The sequence below is a fragment of the Macaca mulatta genome, chromosome 4 (assembly GCF_049350105.2).
Source record: "Macaca mulatta isolate MMU2019108-1 chromosome 4, T2T-MMU8v2.0, whole genome shotgun sequence".
Classification (NCBI taxonomy): domain Eukaryota; kingdom Metazoa; phylum Chordata; class Mammalia; order Primates; family Cercopithecidae; genus Macaca; species Macaca mulatta.
The window spans coordinates 120,406,007-120,426,833 of NC_133409.1; the positions used below are offsets into that span (position 1 = coordinate 120,406,007).

General features: G+C 32.7%; 1 protein-coding gene across 2 annotated transcripts in view; it reads left to right on the forward strand.

Annotated features, from left to right (window-relative positions):
- The window catches only part of EYS (EGF-like photoreceptor maintenance factor), a 1,786,799-nt gene that overhangs the window by 421,317 nt on the left and 1,344,655 nt on the right, over positions 1 to 20,827 (forward strand). The gene's annotated exons all lie outside the window — the stretch shown is intronic.

Sequence of the window (20,827 nt, forward strand, 5' to 3'; positions counted from 1 at the left end):
ACCTACAATGAACCTGCAAACAAAATAAAAAATTTTAAAAAAACTCTAGATGTAAGAATGAGAAAAATATTGTAGAAGATTGAGAGAAGGGTGTTATGAGTGGAAAGCAACAGTGAGTGCATGTGAGTGACTGCTAAGTGTGGATGCAAAGAAAAGTGACAAGACATAAGGTAGAGGCCTAACAAGGGTGAAGACTGTCCACAACCTTGCAAAACATGCTGAGATATTTGGGCTTTTACCTTAAGAGGATTGGAGACATATGTGAGGGTTTTACACTGCCAAATGTCATGCTCATATTTGTGTTTCAGGAGAGAGAAGTTTTGCTGCTGGATGAAGAGTGAATTAGCACATAGATGAGACCCAAAGCAGGAAAGCCACTTAGGACGCTGTTTTTGTAATGAAAGGGAGATTTAATGATAATCAGGATTAGATAGTTGCAGTGGTGAAGGAAGAGTGGATGTATTACGTAGTATTTAGGAATTGTTTTAACCTCATATTTTTACTGAAGTAAATGGAGAGAAAATTATAGGATATATGTATCACTTGAGTTAATTAGTGAAAATGAGGTTCTGAAAAGAAATGTCAGTTTTCTGACAGGAGCATCTATATAGACTTGGTGTTATTTACTGAGAAACAGGATTAGAAATCAAACGTTTGGGAGCAAGATAATGTTTTATATTGGAAAATGAAAAATCTGACTATGGGATTCCCAAATTATCTTTCAGTAGCTGTTCAGATATTTCAGTTGAAGGAGAGATTTTGAAGCATGGAAGACAAGTTTGAGTTAAGGATATAAACTTGGAGTCAATAATCTAAAAAATAAAACCAGTGTAATGTATGAGTTTACTCAGGGATGTATACAAATTGAGAAGAGAAAGCCCATGACCAAAGCTGAAGCATGTCAATAATTAAAATACGAGTAGAAAACCACAGTAGCTACATCAGGAGACACACAAAGCAAGGATAAAAAACAGAAGTATAGCTGAGAGGAGTGCACTTAAGAGAGATCAACAATAAACAATGCCACCTCAAGATTATGTAAGATGGGGACCAAAAGATCACAGTTTGGATTCACCTTTAATGATGTCCTATAACAATGGCAAAAAGCAATTTCTGTAGCAGGAAAGGCAAAAGTCACTTGTTCTGTGACTGAAATTGAGATGACTTAAGGAAATGGAGAAAATGAGTATAAGTTAAATCTTTAAAGAAAGTTGGCATCAAAGGAAGGAAGAGAGAAAAAATGAGGATGAGGTAAGATGAAAGTTTTCTGTTTTATTTTAAGGTAGAAAAGGCTAGAATAATTTTAAATGCTGATCAAAGAAGAAAGTAAAAGCAGAAGTTTGAAGATGCAAGAGATGAGGAAGGAGATACTGAATCCCCCAAAACTTCAAACTTGAGTAACAGCCACATGTGTAGGAGTGATATCACATTTATTTTCAGAAAGAAAAAGAGAATTCCAAAATTGTAGGAGAAAATGTGTGTAAACATGAAGATTATGAGTCCTAAATTTAATGGAGTGCTTCTCTTCTGCCTTCTATTGTCTCTGTGAGGAAAAAAAAAAAATTAAATCATCTCTTGAAAGGATGATGTATTTTAGCAAGATTAGATATTAGAGGAGTGCAGAGAAATTTAAAAGTGTACTAAGGTATCTAAGAAGGGTTTATAAATAGCCTAAGAATTTAACAGATACTGCAGAGCATGACTTATGAGCAGAGTTGAGCATAAGCAAACAAATATTACATTAATTCAAAGAAATGCTTGCCAACATTTTTTTTTTTTAATATAAGAGTACAAGTAAAAATTGGTAACATTTTCTGACATCTGTTTCTTACATGGCTTCTTGAAGCCAGAGGTAGCTGGCCTACAATACCTAGAAACTGGTATTGACCAGTTTCTATGTCCTGGGCTAGGGCTAAGGGAATTAATATCTAGTCCCACTGGGAACTCATGTGTTGGTACATTGACACACAGGTGAGAAGCTATGACTACCCTCTGCTTTCCTGATAGCACTAAAACAATTCAAAGAAGTGAAAATATTTGCAAAAGAGTGGCCTCATGGAATAGAAGAAAAAATAGTACAAAGGCCTGGAGGTCAAAGTAAAAGTGTAATGGTAATGGGAGAAATTGAGAATGGGCAACAAGGATAGGTGATGGAGGTCACACTTGATTAACTGAATAATAATATGTCAGCAGAATGTTTGTATTCATTATTTGAGAGAACAGTGAGGGCAATATCCTTGGATTAGCCATGGGAGTGTGTGACTGATGTGAAATGGATTTCCATACCATTCGACTCCATTGGAAAGTAGAAGGTGGAGAAAATGAGAAATGCACTTATTTCATGGGTGTTCTAAATGCATGTTGGCATTAGTCAAGATGACAGAAATAGGTTTGAAAAATCTCTGTCAGGCAATAAAATGTTCAGTATAAGAAGAAAAGTTTCTAAGAGGAGAAATGCAATGAGGGTATAGAAGATAATGTCAAAAATTGTCATTAGTCTTTGCAATACAGTGATTTTTATATGAATAGGAATTAATGTCCAGGAAATAACAGTGTAACCTGAGGATATTAACCCTGCCTTCACACTATTAACCTGCTAGCATGTGATAGAATTAATATCTACCTCTTTAAGAAGCATGTCCCTTACTGAAACTGTAATTAAATTATTAGTTGACTCTATACTCGTTATACAACATGTAAATAACAGAAGATATTAAAATTTTTAAAAACAGGAAACAAAATATTTTTTAAAAAACATGGCAAATTTGGTACAAGTGTCTTCTCATTGCCATGGTACTTTTGCATTATCCTGTCCATGGGTAAACAACTTTATGCAATGGGAGATATTACCTGCAAATATTAGGGAAGCCCAAATTCTTCTATTCTTTAGGTGTCTCTTTACTCTTCCTAGTAGTTAATTATGTTTTCTTGTTAATAATTGTGTATATTAAATTTTTCTTGTTCAAATTACTAACATAATTCCTGTCTCCTATCTGTACTCCAACTGATACACCCATTGATTTCTGGCTTTGACAATATTTTATACGTTCTAAAGCACACTTACTGTATTTCTTCACATCTTATTTCTAAAGCCAGAGAGCCAATAATTAATGGTGTGTTTGTCTATTTTGTGATGAATTGAGCAATCTGTGACATCTCAGATTTAATTATTATTTTTTTATCCTTTACTGTTTGTGTTAGACTCCAATCTTCAGGGACTAAGGCAGAATAATCATTTAATTATGTCCAGCTATTCAGAAAGAATATCCTGTTCTTGGTTGTAGACCTATGTATTTTAAGCTTGATTTTAAAAATGACCCGCTGTGGGACTTTGGGTTAGTTTGGAAATGGACATTTCCAATGAAATTCTCCACACACATGTCTCTTTGTCCCTTTGGGGATATAATTAACTTCCTCTCTTTCTCATTCTCTACTTCCCTTCCTTTCTTTAGTTTGATCCAACAGACACAGATTATTAAGATTAGTCTAATAGAAGTAGATATCTTAATTCTTGAAAGTATATTGCCATTTTCATCCTAACAAGGCCATTTTCCTAAGCTGATTAAAAGTAGAATTAGTAAATAGACCATGACCTTTCTCTCATCTGTCTTTTCAGGAATAATAATTCTTTATGCTAAATATTACATATCACATTTAAATGACCAGTCTCATTTGATATTGTTAAGCAGATATTTTATAGCCCATCTCCCAATTATATGCACAGTATATCATTAATATCTTCACAATGCAATATGTAACTTTTGTGAATTAATTACTTTCACTGCAGTGAGATTAGTGCATGATTAGCAAATGTCTACTAAGAAAGGAACTGATTTGAAAGCAGAAAATCTAACCAATTTAGATAGCTTCCCTGATGAATTCAAGCTTGAATCAATTTGTATTCAGTCTTTTGAATGTGTTGTAATTTTGACTAAAAACTGAGACAAGATTATTTCTATAAATCTAATATCTTCTTTCTGAAGCACTCTGTGATATAAAGTCTACTGTACCATGAAATAGGTCTGTTGTACTTTTTCTTTCAACTCTGATAGCATGCCTAATAAACTCCTTCATTATACAAAAATGTATTCATTTATGAGACTGAGCATTATAGGAAAATGGGTTTCCATATTGTTATTTCATCTCATAGACTATTAGGAAATCTGCAAGTGTATAATTGCCAAGAGTAATCTTGTTATTACCAATTGTACATGACCTAGAAATAGGTTCAAAATTGTTAAAGATACAATCAAAGATAATTTTTACATAACTCGCAGCTTTAAGAAATTTACATAATTTCACTGGCTTCATCTTATCAATTCCAGTAACAATATACATGTTTGGACAGTGGCAAGTGGTAATATTTAATAAATTGAGAATATTTTATTAACCATTTACTAATATGAGGAATCTCTGTGGGATCCAGAATGAAAAGGCTTGGCCAAGCTCCTATTCTGTGGCTTTGAAAATGCCATGCCCATCAACAAGCAATAATGTCGCTAGCCTCTTTATTTTTATAGTTGTCATTGAACTAATTAAACAGATGTCTGAACAAAAATTAAGATAATCAATATGCTTATTTTGCAGTAGTGCCATTCAGTTGTAGATATCTGTAAATAATGTAGAGACCCAATGAAATTTACACTCATTGAATAGGTTCTAATAACAATGACCATAGGAAAAAAATAAGGTAGTAAGTGTAGGGATTGAAAACAAATACAGGTGACATATTCTTCTGTGTATTGTCAAACATATTAGTTTACAACACCAATTGCCAGTTATAAAAGGTTCCTAGGCATGTGTGGCAATAGTGTAAAGAAGAATTACTTTACACTATTAATGTGTAATATAGTATATTATACTATATATACTATATATATATACTGTATACTATATAATATGCTATATGATATACTATATATAGTATATTAGTATATAGCAAAATATATTAGTATATAGCTGTATTAGTATATGGCAAAGCATTATTATATAGTTTAGTGTAAAGTATTAGTGCATAGCTTTGTGTAAAATTCTTCCATCCAACAAAGTATTACATTTATTAATAATAAAGTACAGGAGGATATAGATTAGTGTAAAATCCAAATGAGTATATCCAGTCCATAGAGCAGAGTACTTAGACTATTGGCTACTACCAGTACCAGTGAGGAAGGCAAGAGACAGTGATTTACTATTCTGCCAACTTTGAGAGATTAACTGTACTGTAAGCTAACAACTTTGAGCCAGTGGCTATTTCTCACCATTTAGATAACTGTTTGTGCCTTTTTTGGGAAGGAAAAAAAATGGAGTAACAGAAGGTCAAGAGTTTTAAGGCAAAATTACTCTGAATGAAAACTAAGCACGGAAGAGAAAAGACATTTCCTTTAACTTTAGATTTCTATCTCATTTAATGGCATCATTGGTGAAAGTATTGAATTTCTCCCAAATTACTTGGATCAGACACCTTTTGGCCATTATTTTGACCTGGGTTGTAAGTGAAAGAGCTACTGCTCTGACTTGATTTGAAATTATGGGACATTCCCCCCACCCTATTTTTCTGACCGTACTCTATGCTTCAGTTCCCCCACTGTAATAGTACTTAGCGCCTAACTTTTTCCTTTCTACTCAAGAAGAAATCTCATATAACATGCTATACGGTGAGATTTTTTGTTTAGAATACATGTAGTTTATAATATATTCCACAAACCAAAATATATATAAAAAGGAATTTGATGGTGATCAAATTCAGTAGGATACACAATAGCTTCCACCTCTACATTAATAATAACCAGATTTAATAATGACATTAATATTTAAGATTGAAAGACATTTACATATAATTTCAGAAAATTGTAAAATATGTAAATTAAGTTCTTATAATTCTATTATTTCTTTTTTTTATATATTAACAGATGGTTGCATTTCTATGTAATTTTTGTTTACTAATAACAGACTCTGACTTCCAAGAATACATTAATTCATTTAAAATATTTAATGTGGTCCAACTTTGTACTGCAAACTATTTTGTTAATAGTGAAACCGTTAAGGATGGAAGAGAAGGTACTTGCTATTGTGTGCTAATTTTCTAGTGAGAGGAAAACCAAGCAAAAATAAGAAATGTACACACCCATACACGTATACATGTATGTCTATGTGTGTAGTAAGTTTTATAAAGCAAAGTAAAAGACAGTGATGTGAGAGGAGTGATTGGATAGTAAAGATAATCCTCTTTAAGCAGTTTCCATTTACACCAAAAACTGGATAAGAATGAGTTATCCTCCAGAGAAGACTTTCCAGTGATAGAAGTCTGTTAGGGCAAGACCCTCAGGTAAAAATGTGTTTCATGAGATAATCTAAAGAAGTTCAGTGGAAAATAAGTGAGCAAGAAAGGATTATTATGTGTTCTAAACTCAAAGGTTTTCAGGGCCTTATCATATAAGGTAAGGAGTTTGGAGTACTGCCATTAACTTTTTTACTGGATTTGTATTTCTTAATTATATTACATTTTTAAAAATTACTCTGGATGTATTGCAGACTGCGTTAGAGTAAGAGGGAAAGCAGAAAAACAGTTGAACAACTCTTGTTCTCATTGGGGATGGGAATAATTATAACAGACTAAGATATTGGTAATAGAGATGGAGGTAAATAGATAGGTTTGGGACATTTTTAGGCATAAAGTTGCCAAGATTTACTAATAATTCAGCGAGGGTGAGGAACAATAAAGAATAACTCTTGGGTTTTGTAATTTATCCTGGTTAACAAGGAAGACGGAAGGTAGACCTGCTTAGAGTGTTTTGTTTGCTCATGTTGGACTTGAGATGCCTTGTATATATCCAAGTGGTGTTAACAACTGATATTTAATTAGGCATTGAAGTCAGGAGTTCCCGGGGCTGGAGAAATTTTGATTTGGGAGTGTGTCATGTAGAGGTCATGATATGGTTGATGTTTATGTAAATTAATTGATGGTTTCAATTACATGAATAGGTAGAAAAATATAATTTCAAATGAAAGAATGAATAAACAAAAATAAGGATGACATCCAACGGACAGGAGAAAACAGGAAGCAAATTCAGGATTTAGGACAAACCACAAAAAAGAAAGAGTAAGAAGAAATAGAAAACCCAGAGTAAAGAAAGCATAGAATGTTTGAGATACTATGCATGAAACACAACTCTAAGTATCTGGATTGCTCTTTGGTCAATGGATGATTCCTACATGATGGTTCCTATGAGGAGAAAACGATCACAGTGTGATTTAGCCCAGATGGTGCAAGCAATTGAAGAATATGATGGAAGTAAATATCATTAAGTAACAGATTAAAATCCAGTTAAACAATTAAAAGGAAAACTAATTTAAATGTGTGTGTTTGTGTGTGTGTGTGTGTGTGTGTGTGTGTGTGTGAGAGGCAGAATTGAAACATAGACCTAGAAATATATGAGGAAGAAAAAATATGCTTATTTGGAAATTAACACATGAAACTTATTTTAAAATAAAGTTCTAATATGTCAATGTATGTTCATCAGTTGTCACAAATGTCTCCAGTCTGGTGGAGGATGTTGATAATGGGAGAGACTACGTATGTGTGGAGTGAGTATGTGGGAAATCTCTGTACCCTCTGCTTAATATTGCTGTGAACCTAAAACTGCTCTAAAAATTAAAGTATTTTAAAATAATAAGACATAGAATGCTTTATTATTTGTCTACCCAGAAACTTTTGAAAAGGATACATGAATGCTATTTTATTGAATGTGTTCAAACTACTTATGCTTAATAATTTATTTGTCAAACAAGTGGAAATTTTACTACAGCTCACTGAATCAAATTGAAATCTCATTTAAATTCAGTCTACATTTTGGCAATAAAAGCTCTAAAATTATATACATGTACACCTTAAATGTGGCCTATTGTTGCCAAATCATGTGGAACACACTCTGAAATTGAAAAGAGTCAGTCACAAAATCTGTTTCTGGCAATCTTTATGACATTTATTATATCATTTGGAATTTTATTATTTTGTTAATGATTTGTCTTAAACAGGGTTGAAAATTATTACCTGTCCTTTACAGATACAATATCATTGCCATTTTTCTGCATTTAGTCTGTCAATTTTTCATTCATTTAACAAATGTTTTTTGAACACTAATATCAGACAGTAGCTATTCTAAGAGCTATGGATACTAGAATATATTTTCATAAGCATACATTTTAAAGAAATTACATATATATGTATGTATATACATACTGTGTATGTATATTTATATATGCAACTGACCACAGAAGAAGTTGTAAACACTAGAAAAATGTTGTGCTAATCTGTACCCGGAAAGAATAGGCCGAGGGTACCTGAGATGATCCAGGTTTTAAAAGGAAACCAGGTATTCCCAGGCAAAATCTCAGGCATTTAAAAATTCATTGTGGTTACTTGGGTAAGACGGTGAACAAGAAACGGGGAAGGATAAGAGAGAGAAACCAAGAAGGAAGGCTAGGTACAGACCGTGATGTTACTGTAGACTATGCTGTGAGTTTTTTACATTATCCTCTAAGTTCGTATTTCTCTTGCTAGAGCACTATACATTAGGGGATGAATTTATAGCTTCATGAAAGTGACAACAGTGATTGTAGCATCATCTTGGACAATCAAATTTCCCTATGGGTGTATACGTATTGTGTTATAGAATATGTTATATATTAATGAGGACAAACTATGGTGTAAAATTCAATATTTGCATGAATTTTAAAATTAAATGTCAAATTAAAAAAAAAAAAGCCTTGTATCTTGTCGAACCCTATTGATGTCTAAGATCATAAATTCTCTATCCTCATTAATTAGGACTGCTTTAATAGATTAGCTTGGGAAATATGGATGAGGGGTGGAAAGAAATTGAAGGCTGAAATTGTTAGGCATTTCATCAGATTTGTCTTTTAGAAATATAAACTCGTAGCGGTGTGACATTCGGGTTCATAAGGGGAAGCTGGGATCAGAAGACACAGAGACATATTTAAAAATAGTAACCTAGAGAGAGACAGGGTGATTGATTCCACTGTGTGCAGAAATGTGACCCATGTTTCTCAGACTTCACCAGAAATTTAGAATAGTGTCACATTAATCATATAAATTAATATTTCATTATTTCTTTCCACCTTCCACTCTTCGGGAATTTGAGGACTGTAGGAATCTTCACAAAGTGTATTTGTCACAAGACAAATAAGTTTCCCTCAGTGGGACTAGACTTTAGACAGGTTTCTTCCTGAGCTGCTTTTCTTACCTCTTTACAGGATCCAAATGATCTAACCACAGAAGTCCCTCCCTTCATTTTCTTAGAGAATTTACTTCATAACCCAATAATTATAAATTATTTCTTTGCCTCTTTGGGGTATAAATATCTTTAAAAGCCTCTTGTTCATTTAAGAACCCAAGACTATCTTTCTCAAGGACCTGGGAGCTATCCCTTTGAAGTGTAATCATCGAGGAAGATAGCATCTGTATCTCCCAGTCTCTGTAGGGGGATAATACTACATCCTAACTTGAAGATTGTAAAACAAATCTAATTTTCTTTTTGTTAAGGCTAAATAGCAAATGCATGTGACCTATGAGCTCTCTCACTCCAGCTCTTAAAAACTCTCTCACCCATTGTTACAATGGAGTCAAGCTCAGACTGACTTTTGGCTTCTCTCCTTCACTGCAATAGCCTTGAATAAAATCTTTCTTGGTTGTTTAACTTTCTTTCTGGCTGAACTTTTGCTTTAACAATAGGGTTCTCAATTTCCACAAAATTAAATTATCTCATCTTGAATATTTGTTTAAACTCAATTGTTTACTGCAGTATGAAGTTTTAATTTTATAGTAAATGTAGCACCGTAGCTCTCCTAGTATTTTGTTAGGCAGTATAATCTATTTTTTCCAGGCAATATTTATTAAAATTTAAACTTCAAAAGACCCCACAACACCTTGTAGGGAGAATCTGAGTCTACCTATTCCTCAAATATCACATGATCCATTTCTAAATGTGAAGAAGAAAAAGGTATACAGAATTTTTTTTCCTGTTTAAATTTTGGTGTGCATAAGAAACAGATTATATTGATGGATACCTTAATAAATAACTCTATAGGCCAGGTGCAGTGGCACATGCCTGTAATCCCAGCACCTTGGGAGGCCAAGGCAGGCGGATCACGAGGTCAGGAGATCGAGACCATCCTGGCTAACACGGTGAAATCCTGTTTCTACTAAAGATACAAAATCAATTATCTTAGCGTGGTGGTAGGTGCCTGTAGTCCCAGCTACTTGGGAGGCTGAGGCAGGAGAATGGCGTGAACCTGGGAGGCGAAGCTTGCAGTGAGCTGAGATTGAGCCACTGCACTCCAGCCTGGGTAACAGAGCGAGATTCCATCTCAATAAATAAATAAATAGCTCTATTTTGAAATTCATCTTGTGTTATCTGCAAGGATGTTCAGAAAAGTTACCCATATCATCTATAAGAAGATCCTCTAATGACATTTCCTTCTGCCCATAATGTCAAGAGCAATTGTTCTTCCTCCTGAGTCAATAACGTGTTGTTACATAATGAACACCGAAAATTATATAACTGGCCAGGTTTTCTTCTGTAATGCCTGCTAAAAATATTGAGGCCACAATATTGGCCCAACTAAAGTCATAGGTTTTTAAGGTATGGCATTTTTAGCCTTTTTATTTATTTATTTATTTATTTATTTATTTATTTATAGTTCATTTTACAAACCCCCTACTTTTTTTTTTTTTTTTTTTTTTTTCTTTTAGTCTCTAGCTTCGACTTCGACATAAAGTTCTTGTGTTCTACTTCATCTGTTTTCAAATTGTCTTCAGGACAAGGCCTAGCCTGCATACACAGATGGGAGGGTAGATAGCTGAATAGATAGCCAGTTGGTTTGGGGTAATCAAAGGAAGTCTCCAGAATTGGTTTGCTCTGGAACTCTTTTCTCAGCTCTTTGAGGTGATGCTTGGTAAAACTCCTTCAGTTAGATTTGATCGGCCCAAGATCCTTAGCAGGAGACATCATAACAGGTCGCATGTTGACAGCAAGATAAAGCCAGAACAGGAGATGAGGGGAAAGTTACATGCCACTTTTTACCAAAAGAATTATTCTATGTATATGAATAACCAGATATATATGAAATGATTCTATGGAGTGAGAGATCCTATTAAAATGAAGTATAAACAACAAGACATCCAACAGCTGATTGCTTAGAAAGTCGATCATATACCAGATTAGATACATAGCAAGTTGTATAACTTCTATTCATTTAAATCACATACCTTTAAATGAAGATAATAGCACCCCCTCATAAAATTATGGGAATTAGAGAAGTGAGCAGATGTAAAGTTACAATAAACATAGTGTAATTGTGACTCAGCTGATTTGACACAGAAATACATAAACAATACACTAAAACAGGCAAGTTTAGAGGAACAAAGTTTTTCTCTGAAAATCCTCGGTATCTAAAATAATAGCAAAAGAGATGCACAGGAACAATACAATATTTTTCATAGTTTAAGAAACAATGTTTTTATCATAAGATGGAAATCATGCCCTGTTCTGGCATGTAAGCTACTGTATTCATAACTGAGTTGCATAGAAATGCCACCCTTCAGGCTCTAGAATAGTTAGGTGATGTGTGTGTGTGTTTGTGTGTGTGTGTGTGTGTGTGTGTGTGTATAATTTGTTAGATATTGATAGGAATATTTCACAATCATCAGCTTTTGAATTTTCTTAAGGGAGCTTATTTTTCTACATTTATTTCTCTTGTTAAATCAATATTTTTGCTGCCATATGATTCATTATTTTCATAGACTATCAGTATTATGGAAAAAAACCCTTTTTCAAGTAGAGGAACTGATAACAAATTAACCCAAAAATCTAGTGAAATGAATTTGTTAGAATTGAATATAAAACCTGTTTGGTATAACTGAATAGTTTCATGAAATGTTATAAGAATCAAATATAGTAAATAAATCACAGCTTTACATACAGCATGATTTTAAAAAAACTGATTTTTTAAAATGAGACTTAAATGTAACTTTAACTTCTTTGTGTTTTTTATTATAAAATTGAAAATCAGAAATCCTAGTTTACTTAATGATACTCAGAGAACTAGTCATGTTCATGAACTTCAAACTAACCTATGTATATTCGTCCATTTAAATTCAAGTGTTTCATGACAAGTGAAATATTTTCATAAGAAATTATTGAAACCATTGCAATATTTTAAAAAGTTAGAAAAAGCATGTTATGTATTGCACATGGTAAATAAAAATCAAGGGAATTTCCAATAAAAAGCAATGGATTCCCAGATGAATTCATTTTGGATTTAAGTCTGCTAAAAGAGACAAAGTTTAAATACTGCCTTATTTTATTTTTTCTGTATTCCTTTGACTTGCTCATACATCTATTTTTTAAATTTGAGATATAATTACATATTTTATTCATTGGATTTCTATTATGAAAGATAAATCTTTTGTTCACTAATTACACAATCTACTTCTCCAACTTTCTGTCAGTAGTTTTTTTTTTTTTTTTCCCCCCCTTTTTTGACATAGTCTCATTCTGTTGCCAAGGCTGGAGTGCAGTTGCGGGATCTTGGCTCACTGCAACTTCCACCTCCAGTGTTTAAGCAATTTTCTTGTCTCAGCCTCCTGAGTAGCTGGGATTATAGGTACCCATCACCATTCCTGGCTATGTTGGGGTTTCACTCCTGGCTATGTTGGGGCTGGTCTCGAACTCCTGACCTCAAGTGATCTGCTGCCTAAGTCTCCCAAAGTCCTGGGATAACAGGCATAAGCCACCATGCCCAGCCTCTATTATTAATTTTAATTCTTTTAATTATTTTTGTAAAATTATTTTCATTCTTATGTTGGCTACATGAACTTAAATAATACATTAAGATTACATGTTTTAATTGAATCCAATCTATCTGGACTTTTATTAAAATTAAGAGAATTGGTGCCCTTACTGTTCTATCTACCTCTCTCCCTATTAACTTTTTCCACCTAATAAATTATATCACCTATATTTTGTGTTTACATTGCCATTATTTGGCTATGTTACACTCAAATATATTAAGTATAATGAAGACTTCTGTGCTGTTTAAATGTTGAGTTTAAAAATTGAAATCAGTAATAAATGTGTACAATATTATGTATATATTAATATTTGCTGCCAAAGTGAAACTACAATATATTATTTGTAATACAAGTCCATTTGAAGGACAACATTTCTTAGCTTTGAGACAAAATAATTTCTTTTATTATACCCTGAATAGATTGTTCAAATCAAGTCTTAATTTAGTTTGGTTTGTATTTGGACCAGGGCCACCTTTAAATATTTTAAAACTTTCTCATTGAATTCTTGATTAATTATTAATTAGTAAGGATCTAATTTTAATCTTTAATAATTAAATTGTTTATTAATGTAGCTCTAAATTAACAAACATACTACAGTTTCATACTCATTTTGTATGTGTGATGGATCCATCCACAAAACCTTTCTTGAAAAGAGAATTTTTTTCAGTGTTCCCTGATTTTAGTTTCTAAGTTGGACAATCAGTGTCTCAGCTATTATACAATACCTCATCACCGAATTCCTCAATTAAATGAATAGTTTCTATTCTACTTCTCTTTTATTTATCTCCCTGATCTTTCTGGTATATATCGTAAAGTAACTTCTTAAGAATGTTTGAGAAATTTTGTTATTATTACTTTCATTACTCTGTGTGATTTTTTGTTTTTCTCTAAAAGTATTTAAATTTTTATTCCTATCTTCTTTTAATATGGTAATGAAACTAGGTTTAAGTCTTTTTCTTAACCACATGTTAACATCCTATCTAACAACTCATGTCCCATATAAGCTGTGGTAAGATTATCATTTACTTGATAAGTTTCTTTTACCCATTTCTTCCAGTTCCTTTGAATGATGGACCTCTTGACGTGTTCTTGTGCATGATTTCATTTCTCTCACGAATTTTCTTTTGGTGTGATTTTGCAATACATTATTGGAAGTTTTTCTCACTCTACTTCTTTATTCTTATAATGGATTTTATTTCCACAACTTTACTGCTAATGCTTATGTGCCTTTTTATTCTTTGAAGATTTCCCTTTACCTATAATATCATTCTTGTTTTGTAGATGTGATATTTGTCTATATTTCTTTCAGGAAAATTATTATAATTTTTGAAACTTCTTTATTGCCCATTGAATTTCACTAAGAATTAAAAAGGGTACTTAATCTGTTTCTAGGACTCAATCATGAAGATCACTCTATTTCTGATGCAACCTTAGCTTTGTTTATGTTTCTCCTCTTAATCTCTATCATCTTCCATCAAACTGAAATTTGTGACATATCCAGTTGCTCTAGATGCCCTCTCTCTACCAATCTTTTTGCTCTTAAATATTAAGTCTTTTTTAAATTACTTACTCATTCTTTACAGGATTTTTCAGAGAGCAGAAAGATAAATATTTAGGAAATAAAATAGTAAACTACTATGTAATGAATATGTATAAAACTAATATACATGTGTACACATGTATATGGATTGAAAAATTTCAGTGAAAATATTTTGAAGTTTGTTGTAAAATATATAACACCCAAACATATAAAATATATATTTATAAATACATAAAAATTTATATTTTGGATTTCCATTCAGGTATTGGTATATGTAGAAAATACACAACATATTTTTAATTATTCTAGGATTTAGTAGTTTTATTATCTTTAATAGAATAGAAAAACAACAACTCTTTCCAAAAAATTAACTGATTACATTGATACCTAGCAATCATTATTTATCTGAATGACGTTTATTTGCATGGCATAAACATGTTCTTAATGTAATTGTTTCATTTGCCTCATTTCCCTTAAATAAGACTTATGCCCTTTTACTGTGCTAAAATATCTTAAAGTAAGTTACAGATATGATTCCTTATAAAGAAGATAAAGAAAAACATGACAATGAAACACAAAAATGATAAATTCATTTGCATATAAATAATCTTCCTCTGCAAATAAAATTTGCTGGTACATGTTCTAATTAATAATAGACATTCATCTCTAAATTTTCAGACAGGGAACAAATAATGTAAAATTAATCCTAAATTTTTAACCTGAAGAGTTATCAGTAAATTATTATCAAATATATGAATTATAATACACTGAAAATAATATCATTTTAATTGGAGAAAAATTTAGTTTTATGAGATGTTCAACTTGAGGTAAGCAGATGACAAGTTTTAAAATGACACTAGGATTTGAGTAAAAAGTCAGGATCTGAGCTATGGATGTAGAGTTCTTTCTTACATCAGTACAAGAAACCCTGAATGCAAAAGGAGAAAAATTGGATAAATAGTTAAAGCTTGGTAAAATCGAAGATGATATTTGCACAAAAACAGAACAATGTATTAATTTACAAGTGGGAACCTAAATTATGATTATAATCTGTTCTGATTAATGCAAAATGGTTAAGAATTTGTCAATAAAGTGAACTTTTCTGGGATTGTTTCCCATTCCGGTTGCTGACAGTAGGTTATAGATATCACATGTAATTTCCATGGAATGATCTTCAAATTTATTGATTCTTTCTTCTGGAATTTTATATCTGCTACTGAGCTCAGTTAGAAAACTTTTCAGCCGGGAGCAGTAGCTCATGCCTGTAATCCCAGCACTTTGAGAGGCCGAGGTAGGCCGATCAACTGAGGTCAGGAGTTCAAGAGCAGCCTGGCCAACATGGTGAAACCCCATTTCTACTAAAACTACAAAAATTAGCTGGGCATGGTGGTGGGCACCTGTAGTTCCAGCTATTTGAGAGGCTGAGGTAGAAGAATCACTTGAACCCGGTAGGCAGAGGTTGCAGTGAGCCAAGATCCTGCCACTGCACTCCAGCCTGGGTGACAGAGCAAGGCTCCATCTGGAAAAAAAAAACAACCACCTTTTATTTCACCTATCTTGATTTTCTAGTATGAAATTTCCTTTTTATTATCTATTAAATAATAAATACTTTATAGTTTCTTTACTTTTTATTGTGATTTCATATTTGTTGTGACATCATATTTTAATTAAATCTTTAGTTATAGTTTCCTTTAATTCCTTTAACATATTCGTAATTGCTGATTTCAAATTTTGTCTGCTAAAAATAACATTGGGGCCTACTCCAATCACAAGGCAAAGCATTTGCCAGACTGGTTAAAAAAAGCAAGATCTAACTGTGTGCTTATATTTGAAGACTCAAATAGGTTAAAAGTAACGTGATCTTTAAACAATATACCATGTGACCAGTAAACATAAGAGAGTTGTGGGGAGTGGAGGGGGGGAGCTTATTAATACCAGACAAAATCAATGTTAAGTATTTTTTAGCAACAAAGAGTAAAAATTTCATGATGATCAAAGAATCAATTAGTCAGAAAGCTATAACAATAATAAATGTATACATATCTATCAGCAAAACACAAAAATACATGAAGCAAAACCCATCAATATTCAAAGGAGACATACAGAATTTAGCAATTATAGTTGGAGATTTCAATAACTTTATTACAATCATTAATATAACAACTGGATGAAAAATCAGTGAGTATATGGAAGAGTTGTACATAAGCCAACTTGCCTAACTGGCAGTTACAGAAAACTCAATAGCCAAATATGTATTCCTTCTAACTGTACACAGAGCATTCTCCATGTGGACAAAATGTTGTATGTAAAACAAAACTGCAACTGAATTAATTATAAATCAATACCTGAAAGATGTGGGAAATATGCCAATACTTAAAAAACACACTTATAAATAATCCATTGGTCACAGAAGATATCACAAGACATATTAGAAATTTTTTTTTGTGCCGGGCGCGGTGGCTCACGCCTGTAATCCCAGCACTTTGGGAGGCCAAGGCGAGCGGATCACGAGGTCAGGAGATCGAGACCATCCTGGCTAATACGGTGAAACCCCGTTTCCACTAAAAATACAAAAAATCTAGCCGGGCGAGGTGGCGGGCACCTGTAGTCCCAGCTTCTCGGGAGCCTGAGGCAGGAGAATGGCGTAAACCCGGGAGGCGGAGCTTGCAGTGAGCCGGGATCGCGCCACTGGTCTCCAGCCTGGGCGACAGAGCGAGCCTCCATCTCAAAAAAAAAAAAAAAAAAAGAAAAGAAAATTTATTTTGTGAGATAATTGTGAATATATCAAAATGTATATTGAGTTAAAGAGGTGCTTAGATAGAAATGTTTAGCTTTTGATGCTTAAATATGAAATAAATACCTGTTTAATAATCTATGTTTATAACTTAAGAAGCTCAAAAAATAAAATCAATTTATATCAAAAGTTAAAAGGGAAACTAAGACCAGGTTCAGAAATCAATAAAATAGAAAACAAAAAATAGTAGTTGGATCTTTGAAAACAACAACAAACTTAGCTAGAATAAGAGAAGAGAGCAAGAGGGCAAGCATTATCAAAAACAGGAATCAAAAAGGAAACATCTCACAACACTACAGAAATGTTAATAATGTCATAAGAAAATATTATAATCAATTTTATACCAACAAATTAGATTGCTTAGAAGGAATATAAAAATTCTTTCTAAGAAACAAGTTACAGAAACTTAAGAACAGATAGAAAAACAATAAACACAACAAGAAAAGAGACTGAATTACAATAAATACGAACCAAAAAGGCAAGGACTCAGATGGTTAGGCTGGTGCGTGTGATCAAGTATATAAAGAGAAAATAATATCAACCATAAACAAACTCTGCAGAAAAAGAGAAATAACTCCAAGTAATTCTATGAGACCGATTTTACCTAGAAAGCAAAGCCAGGCAAAGAAATCCCAAGAAAACATAAAAATATTTCTGACTTCAGAAGTTGGTGGCTATAACCCTCTCTGTTACTGAAAATAGAAGAAAATAAATATAGGTTAACAAAAATGATGTAACTTTAAAATATATATTCAATATATGTGAAAACTCTTTATAAAAAATTTACCTGATTGCTTCACCTCTAAAATTAAAATATGTAATAACAATGGCAAAAATAAATTGTAATATATACCAGTAATAGAGTTATTCATTGTGGTTGCTCAAAATGCGCTCAGGCAGATTTAATTAGAAAAGGATTTAATTTACAGATTATTAAAAGATTATTACCTGTAGAACCTGTAGAAGTCTCTAGAATTAGATTTGGAAAACTGACATAAAAGGGCCCAGGGCAGCACACGGGGACACAGCAAATATGATATGACACTATCAGTGGGGGAGCAATGCCACCAACACTAGATAACACTATTGCAGAGCAGTCACTGAGACCCTTGAAAATTGGTTATGATGTCCCTGGCATTCCCACCTGTAGGGAAAAGAGCTATTTTCCATCTCTGCTTCTTTGTATCACCAGCATCCTTTCAAATTCCACAGTAGGTCCATCAGATAAACCAGCTTTTGCCTGCATACCCACATGTAGGGGTACCTGAGCCTGGGAAAGAAAATAATTTGTACTTTTACCTCTCATATTGAGAGGTGGTCTCTAACTTTCATCAAAAAGTCACTAAGTAGATAATTCTCTACATTTAAAAGGAAGTTCAGATGATGAGTAACACAAATAAATAAAAGCTAAATTCTACTACATGTTCTTTCCTTAAGCAGTTTTGCTGAAAATGTATCATTGTGTTTTTCTAAAAGAATATCTAAAATAACTTGTGAATATGTGAATTAATTTTGTTCACATTTATTTGACGAAACAGGAGCTGAGAGGTTTTTTGTTCACGAATAGTAGATAATACCCAAATGTGTATAATACTCAGCTTTTGAATGAAAAGATATCAAAGAAAGTAAATTTGGTTAACACTACACAGTATTAAATAGAATGCTTCAATTTTATGGAAATAATAGAAATTTGAATTTTCTTTGGTTACGTGAGGTGAGAGTAAGCCACAGTTTTTGCATCCAGAACAAAAATAAAATAAACCAAACAAAAATAAAAATAAAGAATAAATGCCTACTTCATAGCATTAGGCAATGCATTGACTTTTTGCAGCCAAGTTGAATATCTTACATATACTATATCTTACATATACTTACATAAACAATCTTGGACTTAGTTGTATGTTGCATCAGTGACATATTTATAATGAATCCTTTGTTTTAAGTGAGAACTGTGAGATTCAGGTGGATGAATTCCTAAGTGATCACTTAAATTGTGGTATTTGTGTTGTACACAAATTGTAGTACTTGTGTTGACCTTCATGGTGCCTTTAGCTGACGGCATCAAAATGGATTTCAAGTAAAGCAGGCTTGCTGATCAAAACTATGATAACTGAATGTTAACTTGAGATCAAAGTTATTCTTTAGTTTTAGAAAGTACAATTTGTCTCATGCGTATGCATATTAATTATTTTTCAGTGGAATAATACATAATTTATGCTTGGATTCTAACTACATTTTTATATTGTCACAAAGATTGAAATATTTAGTATACAATGCATGTTTTTACTTTTGTAAAGGCTTATATATTGTGTCATCATTTTTTTCAAAAAGTTGACTAGTTAAAAAAAACAAATGAATATATTTAAGATTTCAAAAGTATTCATTGACACATAATTCTTTTAATATTCACTTTTTTTAGCTTAACTTGATGTTCTTGTGTCAGCTTTTCACTAAATATTTCATTTTGTCAGTGATAATAGTGATGTTTTCTACTTAGTCTAGTATGTTGATTCCTATTAAATTTGATGTATGTTTTCTTCTTTCTAAATTCATGTTACTGTTATAGAGATTTTTTAAAAGAAGGAATGTTTTCATTCATATAACTTGCTAATAATTTGCATGGTGTCAATGTCAATTTTCTATTATTGTTATAAATTGGTAAGAAAATTAGCTGTCATAAGTCATAAAAATCAATTCAGTATCAGTTGAGGCTATGATTTTCAACTCTTGGGAAATTTACAGGCAATCTAAGTGAATGAAAAATATGAATTGGACAACAGTTTAAAGAAAATGCTAAGACTATATAATTAAGGGATATTTATTTATTTATTTTTCCATGTAGGCTTACATTCTAAAATTACTAGAAAAAAATGTAATTCATCACCCTGGAACCCTAATATTTACAAAGCTCATGAGTAGATTCAAATGCATCTACCCATTACCCATGGCTTTCTTGGGTAAATAGCATTCAATAACTGCGCCTCGTAAAGATTTAGGGCCGGGCGCAGTGGCCCATGCCTATAATCCCAGCACTTTGGGAGGCCAAGTCGGGTGGATCTCCTGAAGTCAGGGGTCTGAGACCAGCCTGACCAATACAGCGAAACTCTGTCTCTACAAAAAATACAAAAATTAGTTGGGCATGGTGGTGTTTGCCTATAATTCCAGTTATTTAGGAGGCTGAGACAGGATAATTTCTTGAACCTGGGAGGCAGAGGTTGCAGTGAGCTGAGATAGTGCCACTGCACTACAGCCTGGGCAACAGAGCGAGATTCCGTCTCCCCTGCCAAAAAAAAAAAAAGAGAAAAGAAAAAAAAATCAGCCCTCGGGGACATACATCAGGATGTTATTGTTTCATCAATATTTTCTTTTCGTTCCTTTTTTATTTCCTTTTGCCTAACATTGGATCTGCACTCCAATGACTTGAAATATCTACACCATCTCTAGACCCCTCAGCAAAAGAAAATTAGTTCACTTCTTAAGAGACTTTGCATGCCTACAAACTCAGAATAGTTTAGTGTGCATTTAGTAATTCTAAGAGAAGTTACTGCCGTTTGTAGCAAGGTGAAATAAATGGGTTCTGATAGTAATATATGTGACATTCTTATCTAATAAATTTAGTTTC